This window comes from Periplaneta americana, chromosome 14 (genome assembly GCF_040183065.1).
Source record: "Periplaneta americana isolate PAMFEO1 chromosome 14, P.americana_PAMFEO1_priV1, whole genome shotgun sequence".
In the NCBI taxonomy this organism is placed as follows: Eukaryota; Metazoa; Arthropoda; class Insecta; order Blattodea; family Blattidae; genus Periplaneta; species Periplaneta americana.
The window spans coordinates 39,592,475-39,618,233 of NC_091130.1; the positions used below are offsets into that span (position 1 = coordinate 39,592,475).

Here is a 25,759-nt window from a genome sequence, read left to right on the forward strand (position 1 = left end):
ACTTAGCGCATGAATGCGCTTCCACATGAGCTACCCAGGAACTATACACTACACCGTCATAATTTTTCCTTTATATCCACACAACTCAAATAGGCTGAAAAGACGCCAGAACCCAACTTTGAGTGTAGCCAAATTTCGTGTGACTTAAATTGTGGCTTTCTGTTAACGTACCTACAGTAACAAATGTATTATGCAAATCTGGCTTTCAGGTAGATGCTCCCTGTAAAGCAGGTTTGAATAATTTCAAGAAAAAAATTGTTTCGGGGCCGGGTATCGATCCCGGAACAATTTGTCCTTGAAATTATTCAAACCTGCTTTACAGAGAGCTACTACCTTAAAGCTATATTTCTATTTACCCTTTTAATTGTCAATTTTTCAATTTTTAAAATCTTATTACATCATCCTCAACACATGGTGATTTGAATACTTTCAATAGCAGAAGAAAACATGTGTCAGTTTACTTCACATGAGTTTGTGAATTTCTGTGCAAAATTTCACTGAGGTTGAAGAAAAATTGCATTCATTAGAACATTCTGAATGTTACAAAATGTCGAAAATAGGAAAATCGAGAAAACGCTTATCGAAGTACAGTACGTGTATGATATATACTATCGATATCCTTCCTTCCTATACAGGTCTACCACACACATTTTTCTCCTACATAACAGGGCGAAATATGAACTGAAACGATAAGTAAAATTAATTAGAATGAAGAACAAAGTCTTTCAAATGACAGCTGAGTATCAGTTTAAATGACTGCAGCTCCACATATGCGCTGGTTCCTTTGAATTCGCCCTGAGGGGCTTTAAATTGTCATAGGGCCAAAATAAGCACAGATGTAGAAAACTGAAACATTATTTTACTAGTCGGTCTGGGTGGCGCAGTCGGTAGAGTGCTAGTCTTCTGTGCCCGAGGTTGCTGGTTCGATCCTGACCCAGGTCGATGGCATTTGTGCGCCTAAATGTGACAGGCTCATGTCAGTAGATTTACTGGCATGTAAAAGAACTCCTGCGGGACAAAATTCCGGCAGACCGGCGACGCTGACATAACCTCGGCAGTTGCGAGCGTCGTTAAATAAAACATAATATTTTATCGTTTTACTTTTTAGAGTTAAAAACGAAATTTCCATTTATTAATAGTTTTTTCGTTATTTTCACCGATCCATAGCCTTAATTAATTCTATTACTTGACCAATTATATGTAATCGTCTGTCATAAAACATTTATATTAATTACAGTAATTGTAATACAATTCAGAATTTTATTCTGCATAGATCGTTATTACTTTGCTGTAATATTTGTAAATTAATTTTTTCACATTAGTTTATTGGTATTTTAAATTTTGATAGTGTTTGTTGTTGTTTAATTCTGATTTCATTTAAGTGTAAATGTTTGTTTACTCAAATACAGGGCTAAAAATTTCATGCAAATAAAAACTCAAATACAGGGCTAAAAATTTCATGTAAATAAAAGGAAGAGACTGCTAACAAGATTTTTTTTGTAAGAGTGAATGCTCCTTAATGCAAAGTAAAATCTATTGAGATCACAACTTTATTTAATTCAAAAGCTACTGAATTGGATTTATCCCAGCTGGAAATCTTAACAGAAATTTACAGTTTGATTTCATTTGCTATCATTTCAAGCACAGAGTGAATAACTGAATTAATTATTATGATGAGTTATTATCCATTTCAGACATTACTTTATATAGGGGAGAGTCGGGTAGTATCGGACATCGGGTAATATCGGGCAGTGAGTTTCTTTCATCTACCACACGATGATAGTACCCGATTGACATGGTTACGTTTCTGTGATGTCGCATAGAGAAACGTAACCATGTCATTCAGGTACTACCATATGGTGGTAGATGAAAGAAACTCACTGTCCGATACTACCCGACTCTCCCCTATAGATAACGTACTTAATGCAACATATTTATGCCTATATTGCAAATATTCGTTAAATTTATACTTGCTTACAAAATTTAGACTCTTGTTTTGATTTGTAATAAACACACAGAAGGATATGATAACTTATATTTTATGAAATAATATTTTATTTTAAAAGACAATGAATATTAATACTAAAAAAGAAACATTATCTTTATTTAAGGAAACCTATATTTTCAGAGTTGGCTTAAACGTAATTTCTGACATTACCGTAGAGTGCAGAATTGAATTTACACAATGGTATGAGAAAGAGTAATTATTCCTTCGTAGTGAAAGATATGAAGGGTTCAGAGCCATAGTGGGCCAAGCGCCATTTATTAAAAACGGAGAAAGCAAGGGTTAAAGTTAAGTGAATACCATAGTTTAATGCAAATTTACATATCATTTAGTTTTAAAGTGTACACTTTATATTACTTGCTATATGTTTCCATTGAATTATGGTAATAACTTCATTTTAACCCTTGTTTTCTACTGTTTTAGTAAATGGCGCTTGGCCCACTATGGTTCTGAACCCTTAATATAACATTGGAAAAATTTATTGGTCACAATTTTCTTAAGCTGTAAATCATTGAAGAGTATAGAACTTAACATTTCATATCCCTAGAATTCAGATACCCCTTCTAGGTGTCAAGTGAACACTAAATTTAATTCAATAATAGGAACTGTCTGCAAGGGAAGTATTTTGAAGTACACATTACTTCAATAGTTTTATTCAGTGTTAAAATATCTAAATTTGATAGTTCAGATTTAGGAAATATGGGCAGGTTACTATACTGGAAACTTGAGCTTGTTAGATCAATAATGTGTTAGTTAATCTCTAGTTGAATTAGATAATTACTGTGGGGACACAATAGAATTGCTAGAAGCAAAACCACACAGAAACAAAGACATATCAGCAAAGTTAAACTTCTTGTAATTCAGAGCAAGAATGTTATGAATCACAACTGTCATGAGAATTGCTTCATTCAGCTTCATGTGACGCCACGCACTAAATTGCGAATTTTTTAATATAGTAGATAATTTGAAATGTAAATATTTTCAATCATCATTAAATTAAATTAACATATTATACTGATTGTTAACTACTGTGGAAAGTAATAAGTCCTGGTTGGGAAGAGCTATCAGTTTGAGGTTTTTTCCGCAGTTTTGCCAAGAAAAATATTGAGTAACTTTCGGTCCTGGATCCTGGACTCATTTCGCTGGTATTATCACCTTTAGATAAACCATAGGAGTTGATAGAGCGTCATAAAATAAACCAAATATAATAAATAAAAATATGTAAAATTTATGTAGTCAGTGTAATAGATCATTTTAGACATTTTAGCTTTCGAACACGAAAAATTTGTTCCTCTCTTCACATGAAGCAATGGACGTGAGAAATGACTCGTAGAGAGAAACATTTAAGCTATTAGAATGATGATATAGATTTTAATGTAACATTGTATGTTGAACATCATTTTTTGTAAGGGGAAATAATAGTTTAAAAAGCTATTTTGCAATCTGTAATGTAAAAAAATTATTGGAAATTAATATTTATAATTTATTAAGTAATTTTAAATAATAAATATTCGGAATATGTAGTTGACTGCTAGTCAAGAAGGTACCGTACCTAATATTTAACACGCGAAAGCAATAAACTACATCGGAAGTGATATAGTGTTAAAAATTGTATAATAAAGATCAAGATGTATAATAATTCCCATGAATTTGAAGAGTTACCAGAAGAGTTATGATATCAGTTAATGAAGAAACTTTATAAAAGTAATTTAAAATGATACGTGTATTAATTTCTTACAATAAGTTATATGAAATAATGATGAGAAAACGTCAAGTTTGGAAGATTCTCTATTTGAAGTTATAAATAGTTACAGTTGAAAGAGCAGGAGTATTTGATCTGCTTTTAAAATAAGAAATAATCGGGAATAAAATTAATTGTATGAAATACTATAGTGAGATATTGTTGTTATTTATTACGTATTATACCGGGTAATTACTAGAATACAATCTCTTCAATTTTAATACTTTTCATTCCTTCAGAATTATTCAAGAGCTTCTGTACTGATTACCACATTGTTTTATATTGGGCACTATTCATTCACATGGAACTAACATTCTTGCTCCGACTTACTGGGGAGGGGAGACACAGCACAGACGATCACAGTACAGACAGACAGAATTCATCATACAAGTTGAATTCAAGTTCTCAATTTTATTACAGAGAGTGGAAGAAGTTCAGAAACTGTCTCGTAAGTTTTGAGAAGAATGATACAGGCTAATATATAAAAGGAACAAAGCAACGGAATGAGAAAGTTCTAAAATAAGAATTGTGATTCTTAAAATTTATTCTTCGAAGTTGTTTTTAACGTTTATTCCATTACTATCATCTATTTATATTTACGTACGTATGTACAAGCTGGGTCAAAAGTCGCTTTCCCCAATATTCGTTCTTAGGTTTCATTCTTGTACGCATATTAGACAGAAGTCATAATTTGAATAAACGAATAGCTGGTGTAGTAAGTGTTTACTTCGTGCGTCAACTATTTTTCCGATGTCATATCTTGAAAACAGCCCTCGTTTTGCCGAAATCAGTGAGCTCTATACTAAACAGGAGACACAACTCAATGCTTTAAAAGCGTGACGCGAATGCTGAGCGCCTAAGCGTATTGCTATCTCTTTCTAACATAGTGTTGTCCTTGTGTCTCTTGCAGTGAATGCTATCGTACACAATAACGGTATTTTTATTATACAAATCTGGCTTTCAGGTAGTAGCTCCCTGTAAAGCAGGTTTGAATAATTTCAAGGAAAAATTGTTCTGGGGCCGGGTATCGATCCCGGGACCCTTCGCTTAGCGCGCGAACGCTTTTCCGACTGAGCTACCCCAGGAACTATACACGACACCGTCACAATTTTTCCTTTTTATCCACACAACTCAAATGAGCTGACAAGACGCCAGAACTCAACTATGAATGCACACAAGTACTTGTGGTGACTTAAATTGTGACTTTCTGTTAACGTACCTCCAGTAACGAATGTATTATACAAATCTGGCTTTCAGGTAGTAGCTCCCTGTAAAGCAGGTTTTAATAATTTCTAGGAAAAATTGTTCCGGGGCCGGGTATCGATCCCGGGACCCTTCGCTTAGAGCGCGAACGCTCTTCCGACTGAGCTACCCCAGGAACTATACACGACACCGTCACAATTATTTTTATTGCTTACTGCGCATGTATAACAAGAACCTCATGAAATACCCATTGAAACACATTAGCTAGAAAGAAAGAGCAATACCCTCACCAACAGTCATGCTTTCAGACAAGAAAGAACATTGCGGTGGTGCCTCCAGTTTAGTATAGAGATCACTGGCTGAAATGCTGTGAATATGGCAATAGGATGGAGTACCACCTCATTTTTGTGTGGGAGTAAGGGACTTGTTGAACCAGCAATTCCATGAATGGATTGGCCGTCGTGGCACAACAGAATGGCCACCCAGATCATGTGACCTGGCGCCATATGGTTTTTTGCTGTGGGGCATCCTGAAAAACTATGTTTTTGCTCGGAAACCGCAGGATCTGCATCAGTTGCGACAGATGATCGAACAGTCATTCGTGAAAATCGATTAAAATCGTGAATTATGTTCTGCCATCTGTAAATCAGTGTCTAAACGTTGTGAATTGTGTATCGAGAAACAGGGCCTCCATTTTTAACAAAATCTGTAAAGGAATGTGTAGACAAATGTAACTTGAATGTAATTAAATGTAAGGAAGTGTTTGGGGAAAGCGACTTTTGTCCCACCTTGTATATGCGCTAATGCGTTATGCATATTTATGTGGACATGTATGTTGTGTATGTACCTGTGGATACTTTTCAACACATGTATGCATGGATATACAGGGTGATTCAATAAAGTTTTTATAACTTTGAAAGCTCACGAAAAATTATTGAAAAGACTTACATTGTTGGTTTTAATGTGATTTGATAGCAGAGCACATCAATTTTACACATAAACATTCCATGTGGTTCAATGTCACTACATTGATCATAAGACAAATATCCCACCAGAAGTTAATTTCTTCCCAAACTCGACGCAGCATGTCCTGTGTCACTTCTGAAACTGCAGTGTTGATTCGGTTCCTAAGCTCAGCGAGATTGGCAGGTAAAGGAGGTACAAACACCCGGTCCTTAACCAACCCCCAATGGAAAAAATCAAGAGTGTCAAATCTGGGAACAGAACAAAGCTATCACTTGTTCTATGACTGCATCAGCAACTGCATGGGCGTCCTGGAGATTTGGTATGGCTAGCAGAACAAGCACTCATAACAAAAGTTCTGTGCCAAGAATAAATTTTTGGCCTGCTGAGAGGATCCTTGCCTTACTGAGTACGAAAATTACGTTGAACTCTTATCACAGATTTTGTTTCTTCATATCAAAACATACAGCGAGCACTCTCTGCATCTTTGAAAGCAGCCATTTTGAAATGAACGCCACTAGCGCTAGTGGCTATAGAATTCTATACTACAGAACTAAAACTTGATATGCTCTGCTATCAAATGACATTAAAACCAATTATGCAAGTCTTCTCAATAAATTTTCATAAGCTTTTAAATTCGTAAAGTCCTTTTTTAATCACCCTATATTGCATTTTATACATTTGTATATGTAAGCAAGCTAGTTTATCTACATGTACAACTTAATATAATATGTAATTACACGTTTTATTGCTTATTTTGATAATATAACTTTATTTCGGAATATGTATGGTAAGACTTTCCTGTGTTGAATTTCAACGTATCTTGTTTACATGTTTCGACCTATTTATGGGTCATCTTCAGAACTGGTCGTTGTTGATCTTGGCGCCACTTGTTCTGTTTCCTGTGGTATAGTGTAGAGTCAAAGAGTGTGTGTGTTTTGAAGTTGAGTTGTGTGTTGAGAATTTCGTTGGGTGTGTTTTTGTGTGTCGCCAAGACCAACAACGACCAGTTCTGAAGATGACCCGTAAATAGGTCGAAACATGTAAACGAGGTACGTTGAAATTTAACACAGGAAAGTCTTACCATACATATTCCGACGTGATACAGTGTTAAAAGTTGTGTAACTTTATTTGTGAGAGGGAAAATAACTAGGCTATTAAATGTTGCGAGAATTTTAAAAATAATATTCTCATCATTAATTTACTTTTAAAACTCACGTTAAAAATTACTAATATAATACTTTTTCAAAATCTAAAGTTCAATTCACTAACACAATAAAGCTATCTGTAATCACATAATAAGAAAATGAAAATATAACTTTATTTTGTTCTACAAACTTGTTACTTAATAATTTAGAACTGATAACATTATTGAGATAATTAGAATCCAATACTTTACCGTGAATTAAAACTACGTATACTTCGTTCAATAATGTCTGACAGGAGATGCAAACATTGTCGGCAGAGAAGGAGAGAAGTATAATTGCTTTTCAACCAATGGCAGAGGTCTCATTCCATTGAAGTTGGGCGATTGGAAGTGTTCTACCCTCGCCAACTCTGCCATTAGTTGAATACCAATTATACTTCCCTGTCGGTGTTTACATCTCCTGTCAGACATTATGGAATGAAGTATAGATAGTGAACATATCTCATCAGAAACTTTATCAAGACTTGTGTAATATTTTTTTGTGCTCTCTCCGTCCGTTACCTTGTCCAATTAATAATCACTACTGTCTATATGAAGAAACACCCGCTGAAGCAGGAAGAATAAATATCTAGCTAAAGAAACCACAGAAGAGTTTCTGAAGAGGGTAAGACATAGTTACACAGCATGGAGAAGATTGCGCACAAAGTATAATATTCTGTTGGCGCTATTACAATGTTTGTAATTTACATGCTTAGGCTTACAGAAGTCCCTATTGATGTATCTGTATTTGTGTTTCGCTCCATTGGTGATTTTGTACGCAACTCATTTTCGTAATTTTGAAGTTCTGAGAAATTGTTGAACAATATATCTTGTAACGAACTAAAGAATGCAAATAATATTACGGCACTGAAATAATGAATAAAATTGAGAATAGTTATGTTGACATGTCAATTGCGGTGAGTTAGAGTTCAATTATATTGTCCATTTTTACTTAATTGTGAGCTAAGAAAGTAGTCATTACTTTTCCCATCTCATTTGCAATTATCGTAGAAAAATAATGTAACAACATTTTATAATGAGGTTATTATGGATGTAACTTCGATTAAATGAATGGAAAACATCATAGATTGATTAAGTATTGCAATATAGAGATTCTTTGTCAACATAACCTCAATCTAAGGCTTTTCATTAAATTCTTTCTACCTTCTGGCTTTTTACGTTTCAATCATAAAAATAAGTACAGAATTAAAGGTACATATAATCTCAAAATGGAAAGAATTCTGTTCTCAATTTCGTTGCTATAATTTTAAATAGTTTTATTGTTTAATTTTCATAATTTTAAACGGAATGAGTTTTCAGAATTCCTTACTGAGATACATTTAATGAACGACTCTACGAATTTGAGAGAATATGGTGGATTCATTAAGGCCGGTCCACAATAAACAGGGAACGCAAACGACAACGAGAACGAGAACGAGAAGGGAAGGGAAAAATTGTTAAAATACATATATTTAAATATGAGCATTCACAATTAACGAGAAGCTTGCCGGAGTCCGGGAAACAGAACGTGAGATTTGGTCAAATTTTAACTTTGCCGTTCTCGTTTCCGATCACAGTCTGCTAGATTCGCCCTGTTGTCATCAAAAACCTACTTGGTCGTCGTATATTTTGTAGCAAGGAGGCCGTGACAATTTCTTCTTCAGCGATTGCTTGTAACTAACCCAGAAATTTAGTAGGCTATAATCACTTTCAATATACGCTACTTGTATATGTGACCAGACTGATGCACGTGAATTCTTAAATATTTCATGCCATAAATTTTGAAGTTGGTTCATGTTGCCTGGCTTGTACTCGTGAGAGAACGCTATTGGTGAGTTATACAGAAATAAAATCAGAATACGTAATATCGACTTTACAAATCGTTATTGACATACATATCGATATGCATAGCCGTTTCTGTTCTCGGTTTATTGTGAATCAAAAATCTTTACGTTCACGTTCTCTGCTTTCTGTTCCCATTCTGGTTGTTCCTGGTTTATTGTGGACCATCCTTTATGTGTGACGCGATATCTAATGTGCATTTAGGTAGTAGTAACTTAATAAAAGAAGAGTTAGGCTATTATTAATTCGAAATATGTCTTCATAAACCTATTAATTTTCCATCTCAAAAGTTGTTTCTTGACTTTAATGTTCTTAAAGTAAGACACATTTATTATATTATATTAAAAAAATTCATACTTAAAAATCGAAATAATTTTGAATTTTATTCTCATAGTTATGAAACAAAAAGTATGAATTCTTTAAGATTCTTTGAACCAAAATGCAACACTGCTACAGTATTTAATCATAGTAGTAATTTAGGCCCAAGAATATATAACAAATTTCTATTTAAATATCCTAATCTTGTCAATTCTAATAGTTCTAGTATTAAATTAAAAAAGTTATGTATGGGTTTTATAAACATTGAACAATTGTAAATTTAAATTTATATAGTCTTATTGCGTAGTAGTCATAAGACAAATTGTATTATATACTTCTCAATTTAAATTCAGGAATCCGCCCCTGAGCCCGAGTTCTACTCTTTCAGGGGTGAGCTAAAGTTTTTTATGTTTTTATTGTATTTTATGTTACAATTATTAGCAAAATAAATAAATAAATAAATAAATAAATAAATAAATAAATAAATAAATAAATAAATAAATAAATAAATAAATAAATAAATAAATAAATAAATAAATAAGTAAATAAATAAATAAGTAAATAAATAAATAAATAAGTAAATAAATAAATAAGTAAATAAATAAGTAAATAAATAAATAAATAAATAAATAAATAAATAAATGAATGAATGAATAAATAAATTAATAATTAAATAAATGAATCAATGAATGAATAAATAAATAAATAAAAAAGTAAGTACGTAAGTAAATAAGCAAATAAGTAAATAAATAAATAAATAAATAAATAAATAAATAAATAAATAAATAAATAAATAAATAAATAAATAAATAAATAAATAAATAAATAAGTAAATAAACAAACAAACAAGTAAATAAACAAACAAACAAATAAGTAAGTAAATAAATAAATAAAGATTTCATTCGGCAAATATAATTTTGTAATAAGTTTTGTGACACTATGGGCTTTCGTGAAGTTACAGTCAGTGGAGAGACACAATAAAGACTGTATTACTGTCATATGCAGTATGTTAGTGAACTTGAGCCAAAAGTAGAAATTGTGCATCACATAGTTGAAAAATTTGTTTTTATAATACGTTTGATGGATATCATACTAAGATTTAACAAGCACGTAGAAGTAATTTAAAATGTAAGAAGAACAAGAGATGATGAGTAATTGAGAAGAGGTTTTAGAGAGACATTTCTCTTCGTTAGTGAAAAAACTTAAAGAATATAAAACAGATATTTCGATACTGAATTGCCTTGCCTTCAAGTAAAAGAAAAAGAATGAGAGGAACATCCTAATATGTTCGGATTTTTAATACTGTTGAATTCTACTTCCCTGACTAGCGGCTGATATCAGAAGGCGAATATTACAGAGCTTTAAGCTAGCTATGAAGCAAAATAAAATTGAAGAGTTATATTTTAGTCGAAATTACAGATGAAAGAAGCAGTTCATTTCCACTTCAATATATGAGGCTTGTTTGCTTCTAATTCATCTTGGTTTCTGCTAGAATATACGTCATATACTTTACATTTTCAAACCACAGTTCTATTTTCATTGTCATTACCACGTCGTTATCTTAAAAATATTCCCTTATGATTCATCTCATTCTTTCCTCATTTGCCTATCAGTAAAGCAGAGATAGCAACGAGTCCAAAGAAGATATTACTCTCGTCCATGTTACATTTTCCCCTCGGAAGACGAAGCTAGATTCAAAATTCTGTTTATTTTATTTTATTCGCCGGACAAAGTCCAGCTGAATGATATTCTGATAATTTAAAGTTTAGAAAATAGTCAAAATACTTTTCATGGACGATTAAAATGAAACACTTCAATTCACATTGAAATTACATCAATTTTGTTTGAGTTGTATCGCCAATATGTGAAGAAGTTCGGAAATGTTATCAAGTATTCTTTATGCAGACTTTTGCAGAACATTATCAAGAGATCTAAAATTATGAACAATTTCTTCTAAATTCACATCAATCTTACTAAAAGTGACAACAGAGCAAATCGTCTTCTTTAATTTTACTTCGTCAAATAAAATATTTTGATATGTATTTTATGCGGACTTTTCTAGCTTTCTTTGTACTCTGAAACTTATGTTGAATTTTTAACATATTCTTCTCAAAGTAGAAAATGAAACTGCTATTTTAAATATAAAATAACGGAACAATATACTTCGTTTACTGCATAAGATTCAAGACAGTTCTTTAAATCATCTTGCATTTTAAATATCACTTGTTGTGTTTGATAAAATTTCACGAAATTGCTGAAAGTTTTTAACTTTTCCAGCCATTTTCTTAAATTTCGAAAACATATTCACTGGCTATTCGATTTGGTCTCAGATTTTTTGAAAATTAAAACTTTTTATACAATATTCATAGAAACAACCGACACTTTGGATATCTCCTTACATTTCTGTCCCATACTAAACTGTGAAATGAAATAACTGCAAAACTTAAAACAAGTCTAATTAAATATTTAAAACTAGTTTAACTAGTAAGACTCACATATTTCCTGAAAGTTTAGGTGATTTAAGTGAAAGGTTACAGTAAGTTATATAAATAATATCGTAATGCAAAAAATATCTCAGTGTTTTCATGTTTTTCTTAAAACATAATTTTGAAATGTGGCATGTACCTTGCTTATTTATTGGCTAGAATAAAATGAGGTAAATGAATAAGTTTTTATTACGTAATAAAATATCCGAAGAAGTAAACACTCACTTTGCATTACGTACAAAAATTGTAATTCATAAGTTTTTTTAGATTTCTTAGAAATGAAGCATACAATTAACTGTACCTATTGTATAAACCAATATCAAAGGTTAACAATAAAGCACTGAATAATTAGGATTTTCGCTAGATATCAGTTGATGATTAGGGCTCAGAAGTTAATGAAACATCATTTTTTTCTGAGACATCACAGTCAATACAGGATACAATAAAACTCGTTTCACTTCAACACGAATCAATATAGGCCTACTTTTGTTCTGCATTTTTCGATCTTTTATTGTCTATTGATCATGTTTTAGGAAATATTCTACTTTTTGTTGCATCTTTGCTCTTGTCTGCTTATGAACGATTTTTTTTTCGTTACATATTTTAGAGAACGTATTGCAGATTTCTTACGCAATTCAATTACATTTCACAAGAATTTTCCTTATGGTTGCATCAGCCTCGACTCGTGATCACATGTGCTATGTGTTTCCCCCCAATCAACGCAACAGAACAAATACTGCAGTCACAGTGCCCGCAGTCAGCATATTGCATCACTCAAGTGAAAACGTAAAAATTCCGAAAGTAAAAAATAAAAAGCAGACAAAGTTTTTTTGCGACAAATAGTGACTGAGTTTGGTGAAAATGTACTTTACACAGATTGAAGTATACTATTTTGTTTGTATTTTACTATTAAAATCTTGGTCATTTAAGAGGTTAGGTACAGCTTAGAGCGGTAAAATTTTGGAAATATTTAACATTTTCCTCTTCCATTACTGTATCTTGTACAGTAATGAAAATTGGTATGTGTAAAACACTGTCTTTCTGCTATATGAAAAAATATTTTTACGATTTAAAAAAAAATACTTATATATATATATATATATTATTTTTTTTCCAAAATTAAATATGGTGGCAGTTCGCTGTGCAGTGATGAAGCGTTTCCCTCATAACTCATAAACGTGTTAACTTTTTTATGTTCTCTCTCTTTTATTTAATTGCTGAAATTCGTATTTACAATATCATGCTCTTTCAATTACATTCCTTAATAAATAATATTTTTTTATCTTGTGTTAGAAAAAATACTTATATTTGACCATTTTTGTAAATGAATTAATTTTTTTATCAGACAATCTATCAAAGGTAGAGGAGTAATCTTGCATCATATTGTTGATATGACATGTATGAATACACACAAAAGATTTCACCAGAAAATGTTGGATAGTTTTTTTGAGTTATGTGGGAAACGCTTCATCACTGCACAGTGAACTGAATTTTGAAAAAAAATGTATTTTTTTTAATCGTAAAATATTTTTTTCATACAGCAGAAGGACAACGTTTTAAATATACCAATTTTCATTATTGTACAAGATACAGTAATGGAGAAAAAATGTTGAATATTTCCAAAATTTTACTGCTGTAAGCTGTACCTAACATCTTAAAAAATTTTATGCTCGACCATGCCGAAATATAGTAATTATACACTAGGTAGCAGTCCTTTAATGCATGTCATTAAAGTACACCTATTCATTAAAGTTCAGGTTTTCGATTATTCTCGGATATGCAATCGAAAGACGAGGGAAACGTCACGGAGTCTGGAAATCCAATACTGTCGCAGAAGGTTATGTTCTGTTACTATAATAATTAGCGTTAATTGTAAATAATATTCAAATAAATTCAATTTGTCACCTCGTTTTTCAATTCTAAATCAATTTCCAGGTTATATAAAAATTAATGTTCATGTTATTCTCTACATTATATCAAGGTCAATGACATTATTGTTCCTCGGAAAAAATCAATACTTTCGCGTCTGCGCACATCTCATAATTTAGGTCAGTTCCGCTGATCACTTAATAAACATAACATGAATATTTATGAATAATTTCAAGTTAGAAATATGGTCGAGCATAAAAAGTCGTATGACACTTACCTATAATGGCTTGCGCTCGTTTCATAAACAAACAAACTCGCGTCTTAATTACTACCATTATAGGCTCGTTGCATAATGTACTAATAATGTCATATTATCAGAAATTTAAGGTCGTTTTAAAGATAATTTTTCTGTGATATTTTGGTCATCAACTTCCGAGCCCTAGTGATGATATAGGCCGATTTAATTCTTCTACTATGCTACTCTTTTCCCATTAACACACAAAAAGAGACATAAATATTAAAATAGGGTAAAAGCAGTTAAATATACGGTGTTTTAAGCTTGCGTGTGAACTATTTTTAATACCTAATATTGCTAATTGTCTTTCTGAAGAATAGAAACATTATTTGTTAAAAAAACTGCTTAATAATGATTTTTCTAATAACAAATTATAACATTTGATATTTATAGAGTCAACAGCTACATAGAAAAGAGCCTAAAACTAAGTAGGCCTACCATGCTATTGTAACTATTAGCAATCATGCAATAAAATTCCATACAACGTCATCGTGAGTGCTGAGTTGAATTTAAAGTTCCGGTCGGCCCTAGGCTAAGAAAAAAAATTGTGTAACTGTACAAAAATGTGTGGCCGAAAGCAATAGTAGACAGATAGAGAAGGTAGGTTGTTAAACGTCGTAACCTCAGTTCATACAGTCACTTTTCTGTCGTTTGTTATATCATTAAATAGCAATGAAGCAACAGTGTCACCGTTCAGCAAGTACTCCAATGTTGAAGAGAATTATAACTTCTCTTATTCAGAAATACTGCATCTATTTATAGGCCAGTGATAAAGTAATCACATGCAATAGCGATGTGCTTTCGTGAAATACACAACGATATTAAGATGTAAAACTAAAAAGAAAAGTGAAAAATTCTTAATAAAACAAAATTTTATATTCAGTAACATTATTTTATATTGTTTTAAGGACCCAAACAACATATTTCAGTATGTTTCATTTAGTAAGTTCCTTTTATATTCCCATATATAAGATTATAAATGCCCAAAAATTACCCAGAGACTAATTTAAATGTTTTTCTGTTCTGAAATACAGATCTCATGCAGTATTTACAAACAAAAAAATTAATTGTATACTGATTAATATTATTAGTTCTGTATTATTACTGAGTTTTAAGAAAATACCGCTAACTAAAACTATAATAATGCTAGAGGGTTATACAGGGTGTTAAAAAGTATCCAATATTTTAGGAGGTGTCAGCCTAAACATGGGTCCTACAACACATATTTTCTGAGATCTGAACACTTGTTCATAAGAGGTGCTCAATGTGACGTCCATTTATGGCAATGCATTTTTCTGCCCTACAATACAGCAGGCTACCAGATAATCATACCGTAGTTGACACCCCGCAAGGAATACTGAAAAGAAAAGTTTGATTGCGGATATGAGCGGGGTTCAGCAGAGATGGTGTTGTGATTTTCGTAATCAGCATGTGTGGGCTGATGAAAATTCTCATGCACTTGAAGAAACAAGGCATCAGCACCGATTCTCAATCAAGGCGTTCTTGGCGATAGATTAAGGGCCATACGTGCTACCACAGAGATTAACTGGGGGCTCGTTATCAGGATTTCTAATTAATGTACTGCCTACCTTCTTGGAGTATGTGCCATGTCAGCAAAGACTACAGATGTGGTTCATGAATGATGGCACAATAGCACATTTTTTCCGCAATGAGCGTGAACACCTGACGCAGACATTTCAAGACCGCTGGATTGACTGGGGAGACCCCACACCTTGGCCTGCTTGTTCCTCAAATCTAAGTCCCCTAGACTTTTGGTTATCAAGAACAACCAGGTCAATTTCAAAGAGTGCGCGATTCCTTACGCTGAAGAGCAGAGGAATGCATTGCCATGAATGGACAGCACATTGAGCACCTCCTATGAACAAGCGTTCAGATCTTAGAAGGTATGTGTTGTAAGACCCATGTTTGTTAAATATTTTTTTCTTGTTTTTATGCATACTAGCACCTCCTAAGATATTGCATACTTTTTTCTTAACACCCTGTATAGTTCTACTAGTCAGCAATCTAATACTTCAGATACGTAAACTTGCGTATCTGTTATTACCATACAAATTCAAGTGTATTCGTAAACTGAAAATATTGGGGAACATGCATTATGAATTTTTGTTATTTAAGTAAATTCTATGACTCTTAATCACGGGACAAGTAGAGCCCGATCGCAAACTCGTGGCACCAACCTGCGCGAGCTTCTTTCTGAGAGGTCCCCCCCGTGTGCGGCCGTTTCCAAGCGACTGCTTGCTGATGTTCAATCTCCTACCCCCCAGCGAGACTCCTGGGCGAGTCCATGTAAGTGAATGCCAATTCGTCTTTCGCGCAGGTGCCACGAGTTCGCGCTTGAGCTTTACATGGTTTGATACGAGTCTCTCTTCATTGCACGTTAATTTTTCTTTTTTGTGAGCCATCTAAAACGTATAAGATGTTGTAGTACAATATCTCTATATATTGTGTAGGCAGTCATCATCAACTTAGCCGTGGTTCAAATTATGATCGGTTTTTGATTGCATTGATATTGTGAATATTTATTATGTCCGACTCTAAAGCGATGTTTGATTAAATATTCAGGGGTAAATTGATAATCTACCACATTTAAAAGAGAACGACAGTTTCATATTGACCAAAATTAGAGGCACCAAGGTACTGAGGTAAGGTGCACTGTAAGAGCTATTTTTTGAAACACTGATCCTAATTTTTGTCATAAATTATGTTTATTTATCTTCTTATAACAGTAAAAGAAAGTATTTGTAGAGAAAGTTTTGGAAAAAATATTTGCAAAAATTGCAAGCGCATTGTGAAGTATAATGTGTCTTCTAAAGGTAAGCGTTCACTACATCGTATCGCACTCATCGGACGAATCGCACGGATCGGAAAAAGACAATCTTTGCTGTAATTGTCATGTAATCGCGTTCACTACATCGTATATCACGCATCGGCTCTCGGTAAATCCGTCCAGGTTTCGCGGATGAGCAACTTTTCCGATGCGTGCGACCATGACCTTCTTTAATAAATCAATTTTAATTGCTCAACTGTTACTGTAATGTTGTGCCATGTTCAGTGTCGCGCCAAAATGGCAGACTGAAAACTTATTTCACTTGTAGAAAATTGCGAAGAATTATGAGACATTCCTATTACAGTAATCAAGTCGTTTCTTACATATATATTATGTAACCAGTATCTCTTTCGTTTCTTCCTCTTCAAGAAGCATGAAACAATTACAAATTTTTATTGGCTAACACTCATGATTAATAGACCTAACCTCAAACTCGTCTGTTTTCAGCAATGTCAATATCGTACGACGTCATGTTTTAAACAGCTGATAGGGGAATCCGATGAGGCGATGAGGTAGAGCCGTTACAGTGAACGCACTCCACTTAAAATAGCCGTTGCGTGCGATTCGTCCGAGGAGTGCGATACGATGTAGTGAACGCTTACCTTAAGAACATGTTATGGGGGCACTCTGACACAATCAGTAAAAAGAAGTCAAGGCATATTTGTATAACAAATGAAGAACAAGGAATTGGTGAAGATGAAAAATTATAGGCAAAGGAAATTTTTTTTCACCGTGTTATATTCAGAAAGAGCTGTCGTATTGTTTTATGGCACAACATCAAGGACTTAGCGTTTTCGAGTCACGTGATATTTATAAAATAATATTTAATTTCACTTGTATTTTGATCAATAAATTCCTTAACGGAAAACATATTATGTCTTTCTCGTGTTAAATTTTTACATTACCTCGTTAACATGTTTCGACCTGTTATCGGCCATCTTCAGAACTGGTTGTTGCTGATCTTGGCGTCTTTTGTTTGTGGTTCCTGTGGGATGTGTTTGTGTATTGTAATGTGGAGTCAAACGAGGTAATGTAAAAATTTAACACGATATAGACATAATACGTTTTCCGAAGTGATATAATGTTAAAAGTTGTGTATTCAAGATGTATAAACTTCTTAAGTTATGAAATACATAGTGTGGTGCTTTATTATATTTTATCTAAAAGAGAGAACTTTCAATGGTAAATAGAACCTATGCATGTTCCCCATTGAATACATGTATGCGCAAGAGTTTAACTTAGGAATTTATAACGGGCGTATAACTGGGGATGTACTGTACAGTATTATAAATATTGGAGATACAAAATATTAATAAATAATTATGGTTTCTGAAGGGATTTTAACAGTATACCGCATAGGTCTATCTTTACCATTTTAATAAATATTGGATTGAAAATATAAAAATTGGAATTCTCCCCCCAGTTAATTTTGAGGGAGTGCATTAGGTTGAGTGTCTGTTACACAGCACAATAAGTAACATGATTACTTAACTTCTTAATCAGAAAATGAAGGCTTAGTAAATCTAACTTGGCCATGCTTGAAAATATTTTATAAATTACGAGAAAAATAATTTACACTCCGAATTATCCTAGTGGCATATTTTTACTATAAAGTAAAATTCATTGTCGGTAAAAATGATACTGAAATATTAAATTTCAAGTCTAATTTATGTGATATGTCTGGTATGTTCCAAGTGGTTACCTTCGTTAATCTATTTACAGAATAACTGCATTTACTGAAGTCTTTCAGGTATAAGAACATGAATCCTGACATTTATATAACATTCTTGCGAAGTCATCACATAGATATTTATTAATGGAGAAAAATTCGTTCCGGCACCGGGAATCGAACCCAGAGCCATCAGCTTGGCGCGCTGAGTGCTCTTACCATGTGAGCTATGTCGAGACCTGATCCACAGTGAATTTGCGTAAATTTTAGGATGTTTATCAAATTCGTAGGTTTTATAACTAAAAGAGAAGGAAGTCGATTTGCATAAGAAATATTGAAAGAAGATTATAGCAGCAGTAATACAACGAAGCACAGAAAAAAGAATGAAATCAGTTACCTGAGAAAGCTGTGCACGAGTAAAGACTGACTAAAGACAATAATATTAGCCTACTTGACAACTATTTAAGTTTGTGAAAATAGACATTCTCTACTACAAGTATTTAAAACAAATTTAATTACTTTAAAATTCTAAAGAAGAAGTACAACAAGACTTACTATTAACAACTAAATCTAAATATTTAAAATGTATGTAAAAGAGGTAATAGGGGTACGGCAACAAATGATACAGGACTATCAAAAAGTGCATGTACAATTAATTAAACACTCAAATATGGATATGTTCTCAGATATCTGGCTTAAATATAAAGCTTTGGTTTTTCTGAACCGACGCATGCGACGTGCGAGATGCGAGGCCCGCCTCGCACAGATCCGGACTACACGAGAGATAGTAAGTGGTTTCTATAACTGAGAGATGTGAAGTCTGCGTACCTCGCAGCCACAGAAACCACTCACTATCTCTCATGTAGTCCGGATTTGTGCGAGGCGGGCCTCGCATCTCGCACGTCGCATGCGTCAGTTCAGAAAAACGAAGGCTTTAGTATACTTAAAAACAGTGCTGAAATACTTAACTGTAGTTAAAATGTGGCTGCACCTTCATGCTTTTCTTAACGAACATGGTACAGTTAAGACAGTATTCGGAAGGCTATTTTCATGTTTAAATACACAGAATTAATTAGTTAAGATTGAGTGAACGTAGAAGAAATTCAAGATGAAATTTATGTAGTACTACTTAGCAGTCAATTTCTGTAATATTAATCTTGCTCAGTTAGTGACATTTTTATATCAATAAGCTTTACTATGAAGCATTTTAGAGATAGACTTATTTTTCGCTTACAAGCAAAATATTTTCATGGAGGACATATAAAAGAATTATTTTTTTTCTTCCACCATGTTAATGCCAAAACAAGTGCTTACACAAATTTTGGCCACTCGAGCGCAATTACTAGGGCCGTCCAGACAGTAACTTTACCTGGGGCCGTTTACAGAAAGAAAGTACAATTTCATGGAAAGATTGATTGGAATAGATACAGTAAATTGTTGAGCTACTTTTCAACACATTTTCCACCGGAATTGAGACATTTGTCATACCGTGGGATCAACAGAGAGGTGCAAACGGTTGTCTCACACACTGGTTCTGATCTCAGGCGGCAGACTTCTACGGCACAGGGATACAAAAGTTGATCCCACGGTATGACAAATGTCTCAATTCCGGTGGGGAATATGTTGATAAATAGCTCAACAAGTGCTGTATCTTTTCCAATAAATCTTTCCTTGAAATTGTGTTTTCTTTCTGTAAACGGCCCCAGGAAAGCTTACTTTGTGGATGGCTCTCGTAATTGCTTCGAGTGGCCAAAATTTGTGTAAGCACTTGTTTTGGCATTGTTAACATGGTGGAAAGAAAAGTAACTTTTTTATCTGTCCCTAATGAGAATGTTTGCCTATTGGTCACCAGCTTATATTCTTGCTCGTAATTCTTCAGTCCACAAACAAACATTTCCATTTCGGATAGGGATCGAAGTATGTAGGCTATCTGACAGGGGAGAAGATTCATGTATACCAATATAGTATATGAATAAATATAACCAGTTATGACGGATGCTATATTCCGATTACAAATCTACGACTCTTTCTTGAGTTCATATGTGGCTTATTTCTGCTTTAACATTTTTATATGTAGGTGTAACCGATGTGAGATTTTGGTTAGATAATAGGAATCTAATTTCATTAAAATATTTAGAAAGAATTATCGAATTGTGAGAACTAATTTAATTTTCTCTTACGTCCTGATGTGTGAACGTATCAGTGTGAGTAAAATAATAATGAAGCGGTGAGAAAAATATCAGTAATATAAATTACGATTATACACAATTACATAAAAGGCATTCATAATTATGTAGCAAAATATTTGAAGAGGGATTAATTAAAGTTCAACGTTTCGAACATTACTCAGTACGATACAAATCAATATTGTTTTATTTTCAATCTACATTTCTGTAAATGGAATTAATTATTTATGGATGAAACATAAAAGATAGTAGTGTGTTGATCGCTGAAGTACCACAAAACTAATTAATTAATTAATAACCAAATGTTTGAAATTGTATTTCATAGAAGTTTAACTTGTGTCAACACATTTGTATCAAAATTAGCTTATTGTGACTTGTAAATATTTAATCAAACTGTAATTATATTCCGAATATTTTCCGTGCTAATTATTTTAATTAATTTTGGATATAAGAACAATCAGTGTGAATAGTGTAAATTTTTACAGCCTTGGAGAAATAATTTTGTTTCGCGAGTGTGTAAAACTTATTCATCCTATGACACCAAGGAAATTCAATGTTATGATATATTAATTTTTTTTTTTAATTTTCTCTATTTTTTTTTTAATTTTATTGATACAAAATTTAATACACTTGATGATTAAAAAATAATTTGGTTCAAATTCATGACACTTCTTTTCAGTTTTATTTCCGTTGCTATGGTAACGTATATTACTAAATATAACAAAAAATAATCAAGTTACTCTTGTTGATTTACTCCATTTTACCTCAAATTTATTCCCAAGAAGTTATGTATCAAAAGTTTAGTACATATCAAAAGTTTAGAATTTAATAGATTAAAAATTACGAGTATGTTCTTGAGCGTAAAATTTAAAGTAAATATTTGTCCACAAAGCCTTATGTTAAATAAATTATTTTAGTGAAATATTCAAATAAATTTTACCAATTTGCTTGAAAATTAATGTTTTTCCTATCAATGCTAAATTAAAACATTAAACAGAAATTTAAATAAAATTTTCCTTATTAAATATCAAAATAATAGGTTTTCTGAACTTCTGATATTGTTCTTAGCAAAACAAAATCACAATATTGACATTTGAAAAATAAATAAAAAATATAAACGTAATATTTTACGTGCTAAGAACACTAACATTTACAAGATCATCACGTCGCTTCTCAGAGGTTTTGTTAGACTCGATGGTGAGTTGACCATAAGTCTAAGTAAATATATTAAAAGAAATTCATCCCCTCTCAAGGTATGAGTGGTTTAGTATTTATAATTTTTACACTTTTTGTTTAGTTTTATTTATTCAAAAATATATAATATTGTAATTATTATGCCGTGGAAACAATTTTAAATTGATAATTAGTATTAGGATTTGCCGCGGAATCAGAGAACAGCTCTGCAGACACTGCCTAATCACTATGAGTTAGGTTGAATTAGCATTATTTTACCTATTAAAAAGTGGGAATCATTTGAGCAAAAGAAACAAAAGATCGGGAATGTTTTTCCCTTCTTTAAGTCTTTCACAGATTGTCTAATTTTCATTATTAGGACTGGCTCCTAGCAAATTTACAAATTATAACTTGAAAATTTTAAAAATAGAACTGATAGTATGTATCTTTACTCTGTGGCTACTACCACAATTTATCGGTCTATTTTTGGGACACCCTGTGTAGAATTTTTTTCATAAAATTAAAGATGGGAAAGCTAGAAACATTGTTCCATGGTTTTTAGTCACCTGGTGTATGTTGCACGGTGTAAAAACATATTAGTTTGTCACAAATTCTTGTCTGCGGAACATTTAAAATATTTTAACACAGACTACATACGAAGGAAAAATAACCGCATATGGAGCAGTGGAAGACCACAAGGCAGCTCTTTTCTGTGAGAGTAGTAGAAGTAAATATTTATGTAAAACGCTTTCAGCTGGAGGAGTTGTTGAAATTCAATGTGGGTGATAAATGGCAGAAAAAATTTTTGCCTGGACCCGCCCCATTAGGAACAGGATCCTTTTCAATGCCCTAAATCTACGACATGGACCTCGTAGCCTTATTTCCCTATAAAATCCCTTGCATTCGGATTTAACCTCGGATCCGATGGTATCCGCTAAAGCATGAGACAATCTTTTCTTAGAGCATGTTAAATTTTCAGCTCCAAACAAATTCTTTTGATTTAGCTGATAAGTAGCTTCCAAGTGTTCGACGTTCCTACAAGGTGGACCAGAAAAACGGGTGATATGAAAACTCGGCTTTTTCCGACTTAGTTTCTTTGTATTTGGTTGGTAAAATTCTCTCGGAATATAAAGTTTGTATTGCTTTCACGTGTTAAATACCAGGTTACGATACCTTGTTGACTAGTTTCAGCCTGTGGGCTATCCTCAGAACTAAGTGGTCTTCGCGCCTTCTGATTGCGTTCCCTGCGGAGGTGTGTTTGTGTAGTGTAATGTGGAGTCAAAAAGTGTGTGTGTTCTGAAATTGAGTTGTGTGTTGAGGGTTTGGTGCAGGTGTGTTTTTGTGTGTGTTTAGTTTCTAAAATTGTTGTCGTGCTTTGGAGTGTATAGTATTTAGTCAGGATGGAGACTTGGAGTAGTGTACAACGCGACTATGCTACCAACACTTTGTACAAAAACGACAACACAACACTTATTTCGGCAGCAGTGCTATATCCGTGTCTTTTCATCGCAAAGATTTGCCAGATGTGTGTTAAGTATTTATTTAATTTGCACGAAAACCGTTCATTTTATTGAAAAACTGCAAAGGAATAAATCATTCCTTATCAGATTCTCTAATGATCAGAGTAAAAATAAGAATTGTACGGATAGTATTTGACGAGTAAAGCAGTGTTAACATTTTGGAGGATATTTTTTTTCTGAAAAAAAAAAGTATTCATTTGGGACTATAATAGAATTAACGTTACTTTATACTTCTGACAGCTCGCTAACCGCATGGCTTACTGTCGCCAACCACGTGGGTTATTGGTTGTCATGGCAACCAAGGTTAACCTTGGAAGTAGCCAATCATCGTTAGACGCCCACTGCTCTCTTCGCCCTAGCTTGCGGACAATGCTGCCACATGATTGAACATATCACTCTTGACTAACTCACAGACTACTAGCAGTAGCAGCAAGTTGGCAACGTTGGCATGACAGCAGACCCGTAAGTCGCGCAGTTAGCGAGCTGTCAGAAGTCGAAATAAACGTTAATTAAACTATAATATGATATTAAAATTTTTGTTCTAATCTATCCAAGAAATAAGTTGTTAAAATCTGAATAGTTATAATACTTCCCTTATGTATACTGCACAATATGGCTATGTACCTTATTAGGTCAATAACGAACCTCTTCTTAAGGTAAGTCAGACGTGAGTTTTCTACATTTTCAACATGTATACTTTTTATTTTTTATTTCTGGAAATATCAGATATATCTGCATGAAATTTTTCATGTAAATTTACCATAGCACTGTGAATAAATATTCAAAAGTGCATTGAAATTGGTTCCATAGTTTGATTACACTAAAATATTAAAACATAAATAAATATTAAAACAACGTTACATTAAAGTACCAATATCTCTAAAATTCATGAATCTAAAGCTATAAAATTTTGCACGACATTTGAAATTGATGGCATCTTCATTTGTTGCCAGTTTTACATAAGGTAGATCGAAAAACTTGCATTCCAGAAATAATTTTTATTGAATAAATTGATTAATTTACTTACTTACTTACTTACAAATGGCTTTTAAGGAACCCGAAGGTTCACTGCCGCCCTCACATAAGCCTGCTAGCGGTCCCTATCTTGTGCAAGATTAATCCAGTCTCTATCATCATACCCCACCTCCCTCAAATCCATTTTAATATTATCCTCCCATCTACGTCTCGGCCTCCCTAAAGGTCTTTTTCCCTCCGGTCTCCCAACTAACACTCTATATGCATTTCTGGATTCGCCCATACGTGCTACATGCCCTGCCCATCTCAAACGTCTGGATTTAATGTTCCTAATTATGTCAGGTGAAGAATACAATGCGTGCAGTTCTGTGTTGTGTATCTTTCTCCATTCTCCTGTAACTTCATCCCGCTTAGCCCCAAATATTTTCCTAAGCACCTTATTCTCAAACACCCTGAACCTATGTTCCTCTCTCAGAGTGAGAGTCCAAGTTTCACAACCATACAGAAGAACCGGTAATATAACTGTTTTATAAATTCTAACTTTCAGATTTTTGGACAGCAGACTGGATGATAAGAGCTTCTCAACCGAATAATAACACGCATTTCCCATATTTATTCTGCGTTTAATTTCCTCCCGAGTGTCATTTATATTTGTTACTGTTGCTCCAAGATATTTGAATTTTTCCACCTGTTCGAAGGATAAATCTCCAATTTTTATATTTCCATTTCGTACAATATTCTGGTCACGAGACATAATCATATACTTTGTCTTTTCGGGATTTACTTCCAAACCTTTCGCTCTACTTGCTTCAAGTAAAATTTCCATGTTTTCTCTAATCGTTTGTGTATTTTCTCCTAACATATTCACGTCATCCGCATAGACAAGAAGCTGATGTAACCCGTTCAATTCCAAACCCTGCCTGTTATCCTGAACTTTCCTAATGGCATATTCTAGCGCGAAGTTAAAAAGTAAAGGTGATAGTGCATCCCCCTGCTTTAGCCCGCAGTGAATTGGAAAAGCATCAGATAGAAACTGACCTACACGGACTCTGCTGTATGTTTCACTGAGACACATTTTAATTAATCGAACTAGTTTCTTGGGAATACCAAATTCAATAAGAATATCATATAATACTTCCCTCTTAACCGAGTCATATGCCTTTTTGAAATCTATGAATAACTGATGTACTGTACCCTTATACTCCCATTTTTTCTCCATTATCTGTCGAATACAAAAAATCTGATCAATAGTCGATCTATTACGCCGAAAACCGCACTGATGATCCCCAATAATTTCATCTACGTACGGAGTTAATCTTCTCAAAAGAATATTGGACAAAATTTTGTACGACGTCAACAAAAGTGATATTCCTTGAAAGTTACCACAGTTGGTTTTGTCCCCCTTTTTAAAAATAGGTACAATTGATTAATTTATAATTATAAAATTTCTTTAATTGATTTTTCATGTGAAATGATTTCA

General features: G+C 33.1%; 1 protein-coding gene and 1 non-coding gene across 5 annotated transcripts in view; both read right to left on the reverse strand.

Annotated features, from left to right (window-relative positions):
• The window catches only part of Shab (Shaker cognate b), a 560,996-nt gene that overhangs the window by 115,058 nt on the left and 420,179 nt on the right, over positions 1 to 25,759 (reverse strand). The gene's annotated exons all lie outside the window — the stretch shown is intronic.
• Positions 5,052 to 5,125, reverse strand: TRNAR-UCU (transfer RNA arginine (anticodon UCU)). The gene has a single exon. It is a non-coding gene; the product is annotated as a tRNA-Arg (tRNA).